This window comes from Zingiber officinale, chromosome 3A (assembly GCF_018446385.1).
Source record: "Zingiber officinale cultivar Zhangliang chromosome 3A, Zo_v1.1, whole genome shotgun sequence".
Classification (NCBI taxonomy): domain Eukaryota; kingdom Viridiplantae; phylum Streptophyta; class Magnoliopsida; order Zingiberales; family Zingiberaceae; genus Zingiber; species Zingiber officinale.
The window spans coordinates 153,122,610-153,131,782 of record NC_055990.1 but is presented as its reverse complement, the minus strand read 5'-3'; positions in this window follow the sequence as shown (position 1 = coordinate 153,131,782).

The following is a 9,173-nucleotide window of genomic DNA, read 5'->3' as shown; positions in this document are numbered from 1 at the left end:
TTCTAATTCAGCTCCTTCCTTAGTTCTGCACATCTAGATTCGTGAAGTTCTCAAATAGAAAATAAATATTCTAATGAACTTACCTTTAGATCCTTAGAGATATAATAGGAGTCAATTATGGACGTCCACTTGGGTGTTCTTGGGAAAACGTTTAGTGTATACCTTAGTGAATCTTGGTTTATTATCGTTTCTCCAAGATTCATGAGTCCAGTGATTAGCTCTTTCAATTTGGCGAGCAGTTGAGCGACCGACTCTCCTTCTTTCAACTGAAGGTTTGTCGATTGATTCCAAAGCTGGTCCTGTTTTATGAGCTTGACTTCAGAAGTCCTTTCATACAACTCCAGGAATTTCCCCCAGAGTTCGTTTGCTAATCCATAAGCACCAATTCTGTTGACTTCCTGTGGTGATAGCACACTTAGGAGGTGAAATTTCGCTCGTCTGTTTGCTACAAAGTCAACTTGTTTCTTCTTGTCCACAAATATTCTTCTTTTTCCTCTCCTTATTGATCATTAGGAGCTACAAAATCGTATTTGATTATTAACAAAATTTTAAAATTGATTTTGAAAAATACCTTCATTCACTTTTCCCATGTTACAAACTCTCCCTCAAACTTTGGCAGGTAGAACTTGGCTCGACCATTTTGTTTTTTTTGCTTCAGTCAGCGATTAGTCCTTCTGAGGCGGTTGGACCCTGATATTACTTATTGGACCTGGTAGGCCGATTAGAGGAGAATGAATAGCCTGCAATTAAAATTAATAATCTTGAGCTAACTTACTTTAATATGGACATAATATTAGTTCAATAGAACAACTATTTAAAAACATAAAGTAAGGGACTCAGAAATTACTTGATTACAATCTAGGTGGTTATTAATCCAAAGTAGATGAAAGCACTAGAAAAATCTCATTTTTTAAAAGCGTAGAAGCCTCTTACACTCTTTGATAGCTCAGAAAGTAACTAAGAAGTTAATATAGAAGTTGTTGAAGAATTCCAAACTCCAGCGGACTTTTTATAGCCATTTGGAAAAAATTACAGTTGGTTAGAAGCACCTCCAGGAGGGTTCAGGGCGCTTCCAAGTGGATAAAACTTTATCCCTTCACAACGGTCAAAACAAAGGTCACTCTTCTTTTCGTTGGAGGCGCGAGGGCGCCTCCATCTTCATTAGAGGCGCCTATAAGAGAGGCGTGAGGGCACCTCCAATAGCATTGGAGACTCCTCTAACCAGGCGCGAGGGAGCCTTTTCCTTGAGGTGCGAGGGAGCCTCCAAGCCTTTTGAGGAGCCTTCCACAAGGCATATCAACCTCCTAAGTTCCTCTTCACATGGGTGATGATTCAGTCAACCAGAGTTGAGTTCATTTGAATCCAACTTTAACCTTCTCCTTAAGCAGACTTCTTTCCTGGCTTCTCATCCCTCGGATCATCATGCACATCCTTCTCGCTCCATTAGTGTACTCTTCTACAACTTCTCATTCCTCGAATGCATCGAGTCTATCGACTCGCTTCCCGTGCCATCCTTCTCATCCACTACGTCTTTCTCTCAACTTCTTGTGTTCTTAAGCTCCTACACACTAGACACAAGACATCAAGCACAATAAAGCCTAACATGACTTGGTTGACCACATTAAAACTAATCTGAGGTACTTACACCTTCGAGCACCTCTGAGGCACCTCAGACACTGTTCATCTGAGACTCATTTTTACTACTTTAACCCTGTAAAATACGTTAATCCAAAAATAAAGTGTAACCTGTAAAACAGACTTAGCACAATTAAAATAAAGTAATTATTAATTAGATCCTATCCTTTGGACTAGGATCTAGTTTTGGTCTTAGCTTAGACTTCCAAAATAGAGCTAAGTTGGACCAGTACCTAAAGTCCCTAATTAGGATTCATCCTTACTGGATCTCTCCTCTAGTTATTTACCTAACCAAACCTGCCAAATATCTGGTCCTCCGGACCTATTTGGATTTTCTCTGGTCTTGCTTAGTGTCTGATCAACCTGATCTACTAAGACTTACCTATAATAGTGACTTATCGCAATAAATATAAAATAGTAAGGTAAAATAATGTTAGTAGTATTAAGAATTTGTTGATCCAGTCGATCGCGCGCAGTCGATCGAAAACTAGTCGATTACACATGCTTAGATTGTACACCTCCAAGACTTGTCATAACCTAGGGTTACCTCCCCCTAAGGTCGTCTAACTTCACTCACTAGGATTTTCATTGCCTAACTTTACTCACCAGAACTTTCACCACCTAACTTCACTCATTAGGGTCTGACTTCACTCACCATAACTTTTGCCACCTACCTTCACTCACTAGGACCTCACTTCACTCACCAGGATTTTCCCTTACATAATCTCTAGTTAGGACTAGTCACTTATTAGACTTCTCACCTACCTAACCTTCAGTTAGGATTTACCTTTGCTAGTCATCTAGTCCTGACTAGACTTCTCTTTTCCAAGCATCAAATCCTATTTGGATTAACCCTTAGTCAACTAATCATACTTAGGTATATTGCCAAACATTGAAATCCTTGTAAAATACCGAAAATAAGCGAATATTAATAAGGTATTTTCTGAAATTTTTGGAGATTTTTCGGGAATTTTTCGGAGCTCGTACGGACGAGTTGACGGGGATAAAAACGGGGTCCGGAAAAGCCTGTTTAGGCTACCCAGTTTTAATAAGGAAAAGTTTTATTTTTCTTTTCCTTTTTCATTTTTTTTATTTTCTTTAAATCCTTCGTTTCTTCCCCCTCCTCGCACCCGAGCCCGACGCCGCCTTCCTTTCATCTCCTTGCCCTAACCGCCGAGCGTCTTCGGTTTATCTTCTCCGGCGCCGCTACTCCTCTTCATTTCCTTCTTCCCCGAGTGCACCAAAGCCGTGCCGACGTTTCTTCTCCTCTCCTCTGCCGCCACCAGAGCGACGCCGTGCTCTAATTGGGCTGTGCCGCCGAGCCGAGCATCTCCACCGACGCACGAGCAGTGCCGGCGACCCTTCCTCTGCCCTAGTTGGGAGCCACCGTCGACCACCCGAAGCCCTAGCTCTTGCCGTGGAGTTCCTAGCGCCGGCTGCTATTTTTTGTGCCCTAACCCGACGCCAGCCACTCGAGAAGCGCCGGCCACCCCGATTCCGGCACCCGCGTACCACTGTTGGTTCCACCGTGCCCTAGCTTCTGCCGCTGACGACGAGAGTCACTACCGAGTCCTTCCCTATGCCCTAGCCGACACTTGCTCCCGAGCCACTCCGACCACTGCCGACTGTTGATCGATGCAGCACTGCTGCAAATCCTTTCCGGCACCTCTATCCTTCCGAGCAGTGCAGAGCTTGGATATTCTTCTCTGTTATTGATCAATCCGTCTTTGTGGTGGATCAACAAACACGACTGAAGGAGAGTTAGAGGTAAGGTTTATGGTTTTGATCTTTGTGGTAGATTATTGCTAGATGTATTAGCAATAATTATTGATGTAGGTTTAGAAGTTATATAACGGTGTAATTGGGGTTAATGAAACCAACCCTAACTGGTCGGTGGATTTGAAATTAGTTTAGCTATTTGGTTATAATTAAATTTAGCTAAACTATACGGTTTATTACAGGACTTTGATTCGAGACGAACATCTCGACGCCCGAGTTGGACCAATTCGATTGGAGGCGGGTACTTTGACTTATGTCTTTTGATATGCATAATAAAGTGTTTAACATATAGCAATGATTGTGTTATCCTTTTTATTCGGTTGGTCACTACATGATCTGTTACATGTTGTTTGTTTATTTATTATGCACTGCATGTTATTATTGACCTGACCATACATGCTTTCGGTAGTGACCCAACCATGTGATACATCATGTTCAGGACCTAGGGTTTATATGATACCCTATCTGTTTGTGTACCTTCCATCTGATACATTGATTTGTGGTACACCTTTTATTTATGTATGGATCTTGCTATGCTATTCATGAGATTGCCATGCTTAGTATCATGCATCATGTTTGCATGTTGTGTGTCGGCTCCACTATGGTTGAGCCCATCGCCACTTGTACTTCACACACCACCACCACCCATGGATTAGTGGTATATCGGGCAGTGTGTGGTGATTGGCTCCGTTGGTCCGAGGACTCGGCGTGGTAGCCGGCAGTCGTTTGGCTCCGTTGGCATTTAGTGTAGCAGCGGGGCCGGCAGATGGTGGATTCTGTTTGGCTCCGTTGGTCGGAGACTCAGCCGGCAGAGATATCCTCCCGTCATTGTGTACCGGGAGATGAGCATTGAGCTCCCCATTTATGATTTGGGGACAGAGAATAGGAGTCCACTCAGTCACTGTCAGGAGCAGTGATGTTCGAGTGCACGGTCACCATATGCATTTATTGCATTTTATTGTTTGTGATTGCTGCACTTGTATGCTGCATTTGTATGGATGCATTTGATTGATATACATACAGGATTATGATTTCTTCGGTCTGACGACCTGTTACCTTTGTACCTTGATTCCGGTTAGTACAGTTATCTCCTAATTTCGTTCCAGTTGCATTTATTCCTTCTCGTATTCAGGAGACTGTACGCATGATTAGTGTTGTCTGTTATTTGTTTTATTATGCATATCAGTTGTACCTGCTGAGTGTTGGACTCACCCCGCCTCCATTGTTGATATTTTCAGGTTGAAGCTGTCCCCCATCTGCACGTAGAGCCAGTTCTCTACTAGTTCGTTATTTGTTTTATTTTGGCCTTTTTCTATATCAGACTTTGTTTTTAGTATTGTCTTTGGATTTTTCCTATGGATATTGTATGGGTGATACCTTTTGATGGATTTTTGATATGATATTGGATTTCATTCTACTTCGTGCCTGCCTGGACGGCAGAAGAGGTGAGTTCGTTGGATTTGAGCTTTACGAGTGTAGTGGAGTAGGGTGGATTTCGAGTCAGAGTCCTATTGTTATTGATTACTATTTTTAACTGCGTGGTTGTGACAGCCAGAGGCTGAATATCCTTATTAACTGCGTGGTGTTTGTTTTTATTTCTGTTATCATTCCAGCCGCCTGTGGCTGATGTATATGTGAGATGTAGAAAAGTTTCAGATTGTCCGCCGTACAGGGGAGATGCTGCCGAAATTTCTTCGGACAGAGACTCCTCTGGGGCGTGACAATCCTAGAGGTTGATTGCACCAACAATATCTTTTGCATCCTTTTCAGGGTCCAAACTCCCTCGACTCGGATATAGTTGCGGCCAAGATCTTTTCGATTGTGGTATCAACCTCACCCCTACTAAGGGGTTGAGTATATATCGTATCGTCTGTATCCTTTTCAGGGTCAAAATTCTCCCGACTCAAATATAGTCAGGGTCGAGATCACTCCGGCTACAGTATTAACCTCACCCTTGCTAAGGGGTTGAGCATATGCTATATCGTCCACATCCTTTTCTAGGCTTAAATTTTCCTGACTCAAACATAGTCAAGGTTGAGATCCTGACTATATCGTAGTATCAAGGTCACTAGGGAGTCAAATTTATATTGAATCGACATCATCTTATTTGAGGTACAGTTCTTCTCGAAGTGGGCTGTCAACGTAGGATTAATGTAACCAGGAAAGACAGTAGACAATAAATCTAGGCACGAATGTAGAAATCCCCTGGATTAACTTCACATACAAAAGTTAATTACAAAAGGGATGCATAGAAGAATAATAAAAATCATGAAAAGTCAGTCATGTCCCTTTCCGGAATGTCATTTGAGATTTTAGAGAATTGAATAGGTGGCAAAGGTTGGTCGACGGGAAGGTGGCCAGACTTCCACAACTACTTCAAGGCTTCTTTCATGTCATGTTATACCATTCAGGCTAAACAGATCCCAATCATAGCATAAAACTCTTCACATTTAAGGAATTCCTTCTTCTTTGAAGACCAACGATCCTCCTTGTTAGGACCCTTAGCGGCCGACTAGAGGGGGGGGGGGGGGGGGGGGAATAGCCCCTGCACAAAAGCAAACAAAAATACCTTCATCTAAAAAAACACTTGCATAAGAATAAATAAAAGACTAAAAGGAAGAGACACTGAGAATTTACTTGGTTACAACCAGAGAAGTTGTTAATCCAAGGAAGTTGAAGCTCACTAAGAATCTCCTTCAAGCGGAGAAGCCTCTTACAACATTCAAGGTTCACAAAGCAAAGCTAAACTCTAACAAACTCAAGCACAAGTGTTGTGTCAAACTATTCTACGTTGTTGTAAAGCTTTGGGAGCAAGGATAATTATATAGCCTTGCTCGAGGTGCCTGGAAGGGTTCCAGGCGCCCGGAGGGGGATAAAATTTTATCCCCTTCACAACGGATCACGGTCAAACGTGATCCGGATAAACTTTAGCTCTGGGCGCCCAGAGTCCGAGTGCCCGAATTCCGCTCCGGTTCCTCTTACTTGGGTGATCTCGACCATCCGAAATAGGATTTGTTGGAGTGTATACTAAAAGCTTAGCTTTTGTATAAACATTTATAAGAATTACATTGGTCAAATGTCTACATTTATATATACCAAATGTAGATGTTCAATTAATTTATATTATAGATAACACAGTGTGTGGTGTTATACATAGAAGATTGTGTTATCAGTTCTTTATAAATTATAAACAGTAGCTCACGACTAAGATGGAAAGGAACAAACCATTGGAATAGTCGTAGTGTAATTAGATATTAGTTTATCTTGACTAATAGATTACACTAGTACACTCTAAGTGTATTGAGCAGAACCATTTAAGGTAAGTTCTTTTTATACTGATTTAATAAAAGAACTAGACCTTAGTTATTATGGAAGTGTGTGCTCTTAATCCTAATATAATAACAAGCACATATATTTAATATTTATTTCTTTTACTTATCAAAGGGTGAGATTTAGCTTAATAAATCAAAATGCCTGATAAGTTGGGAAATGATGTTACTTATAGTATGACTTGTTGATTATAGAAGGAAATTGTGTCCTAGTAATCTAGGTTGATGATGTCCCCAAGAGGAGCTCATAAGGATTGTCATGTTAAACCCTGCAGATAGACTTAGTCTGACATGACGATAAAGTTAAGTGGTAGTACTCTTGGAACTAGATATTAATTAAGTGAGTTGTCAGTAACTCATTTGAATTAATGAGCATTCAATATCTTAAACACAGGGAGACTAACACACTCATAATAAGAAGGAGCCCAAAATGTAATTTGGGATTGGTGCAGTAGTTCAATAATAGTTCTTTAGTGGAATGAATTATTATTGATGAAATTAAGTTATGTGTTCGGGGCGAACACGGGATGCTTAATTTCATCGGGAGACCAAAATCAATTTCTCCTTTCGGTCCCTATCGTAGCCTCTTAATTATAGAGTACTATACCTACAAAAACCCACCTTCTTACCCATCCTATAGGGGTCGGCCAAGCTAGCTTGGAGTCCAAGCTAGGGCCGGCCAAAGACATCGTTCATGGGTTCAGGAGGTAGCCGGCCCTAGCTTGAACCCAAGCTTAAGTGGCCGGCTCTATTAAAATAAAAAGTAATTTTATTTTTTAAAATTTTCTTATGTGGATTCCATGGTTTTAAAAGAGAGCTTAAAATTTAAATCTTTCCTTTTATAGCTTTCTACAAAAGATTAAGAAAAGATTTAAAATCTTTCTTTATTTGTAGATTGAAAGGAAGATTTTAATTTTGAGAAAACTTTCCTTTTTTAATCATGTTCATGATTTAAAAGAGAGTTTAAAAATTAAATATTCTTTTTTATTAGTTTCTACAAAAGATTAAGAAAAGATTTGATATCTTTCCTTATTTGTAGATTAAAAGTAGATTTTAATTTTTAGAGATAACTTTCCTTTTTGGAAATCATCCACATGTTTAAAAGAAAGATTTTAATTTATAAAATTTCCTTTTTATAATCCAAAAAATTATTGGAGAATTTTTTTATAAATTTTCGGAGACAAATTAGGAAGTTTTAATTCTTATTATAATTAAAACTCTCCTTGTTTATAGCTTAATAGGTGGTCGGTCATTGTAATTGAAAAAAGGAATTTGATTTTAATTAATTAAAATTTTCTTTTTCATGGTAAAAGAATTAAGTTTTTATTTAAATTTCCTTATTTGCCAAGACCAAGGATTATAAAAGAGGGGGTAGAGGTGCCTTCAAGGGAACGACTCTATTCTATTTTTCTCCTCTCTTTTTCTCCTTGGGTGTGGCCGGCCTCTTCTTTTTCTCTCCTCTCCTTATTGTGGCCGAAACTTCTTCATTGGTGGAGTTCTCTTGGTGGCCGAATCAAGCAAGGAGAAGAAGAAGAGAAAGGAAGCCTAGTCTCTAGCATCCCTTGGAGCATTGGTGGTGGCCGAACCTCTCCATCAAGAAGGACTCTTGGTGGCCGAAACCTAGGAGGAAGAAGAAGGTGCTTGGTGGTTCTCATCTCAGAAGATCGTTGCCCACACAACGTCCGAGGTTAGAAGAGGAATACGGTAGAAGATCAAGAAGTCATTAAAATTCACAAAGAAAGGTATTACTAGTATTTATTTTCCGCATCATGCTAGTTTATTTTTCTTTGTATGAATTCCAAACACAAGAGACATTAGATCTAGTTTTTCGAATTAGTTTTTCGAATTTGTGATTTGATTGTTATTTTTCGTTTACCTAGAGTTATTTAAGGAAATTAAATATTAGCTTTCCTTAAAAGACTTTGTCTAGGCGGTGGTGGTTGCTCCCATATCCAAGAAGGTCATGTACCTCGCCATGCAGTCCTGGAAGCCAATTTTGGAAATTAATATTTAATGAAATTAATAACATAGGTGGATTTGAATCAATAGTGTTAAGTTCCGTTTGCGATTCAAATCTAAACCATTAAGAACAGATAAGTTAAATTTGGAATCAATGATGTTAAGTTCCGTCTGTGATTCCTAATTTAACTTCTAAAGAACACAATAGATTTTTAAGGAAAGGTTCGACACTTGTACAAAAAAATTTTGTACAGTGGAACCAGTACGTTTTCCTAGGACTAACCAACAGGGTTCACCCAAACCCAACTTCCGACCTTCTCGAGCAAGCTTCTGCTCCTGGCTTCTCGTCCCTCGGAAACACTGAACGCCTCCTTATCTATCTGTGTTCTCTTCCGCAGCTCCTCGTCCCTTAGACGCATCGAGCCCGCTGGCTCTCTCTCATGCCGTCCTTCTCGCTAGCTATATCTTTTG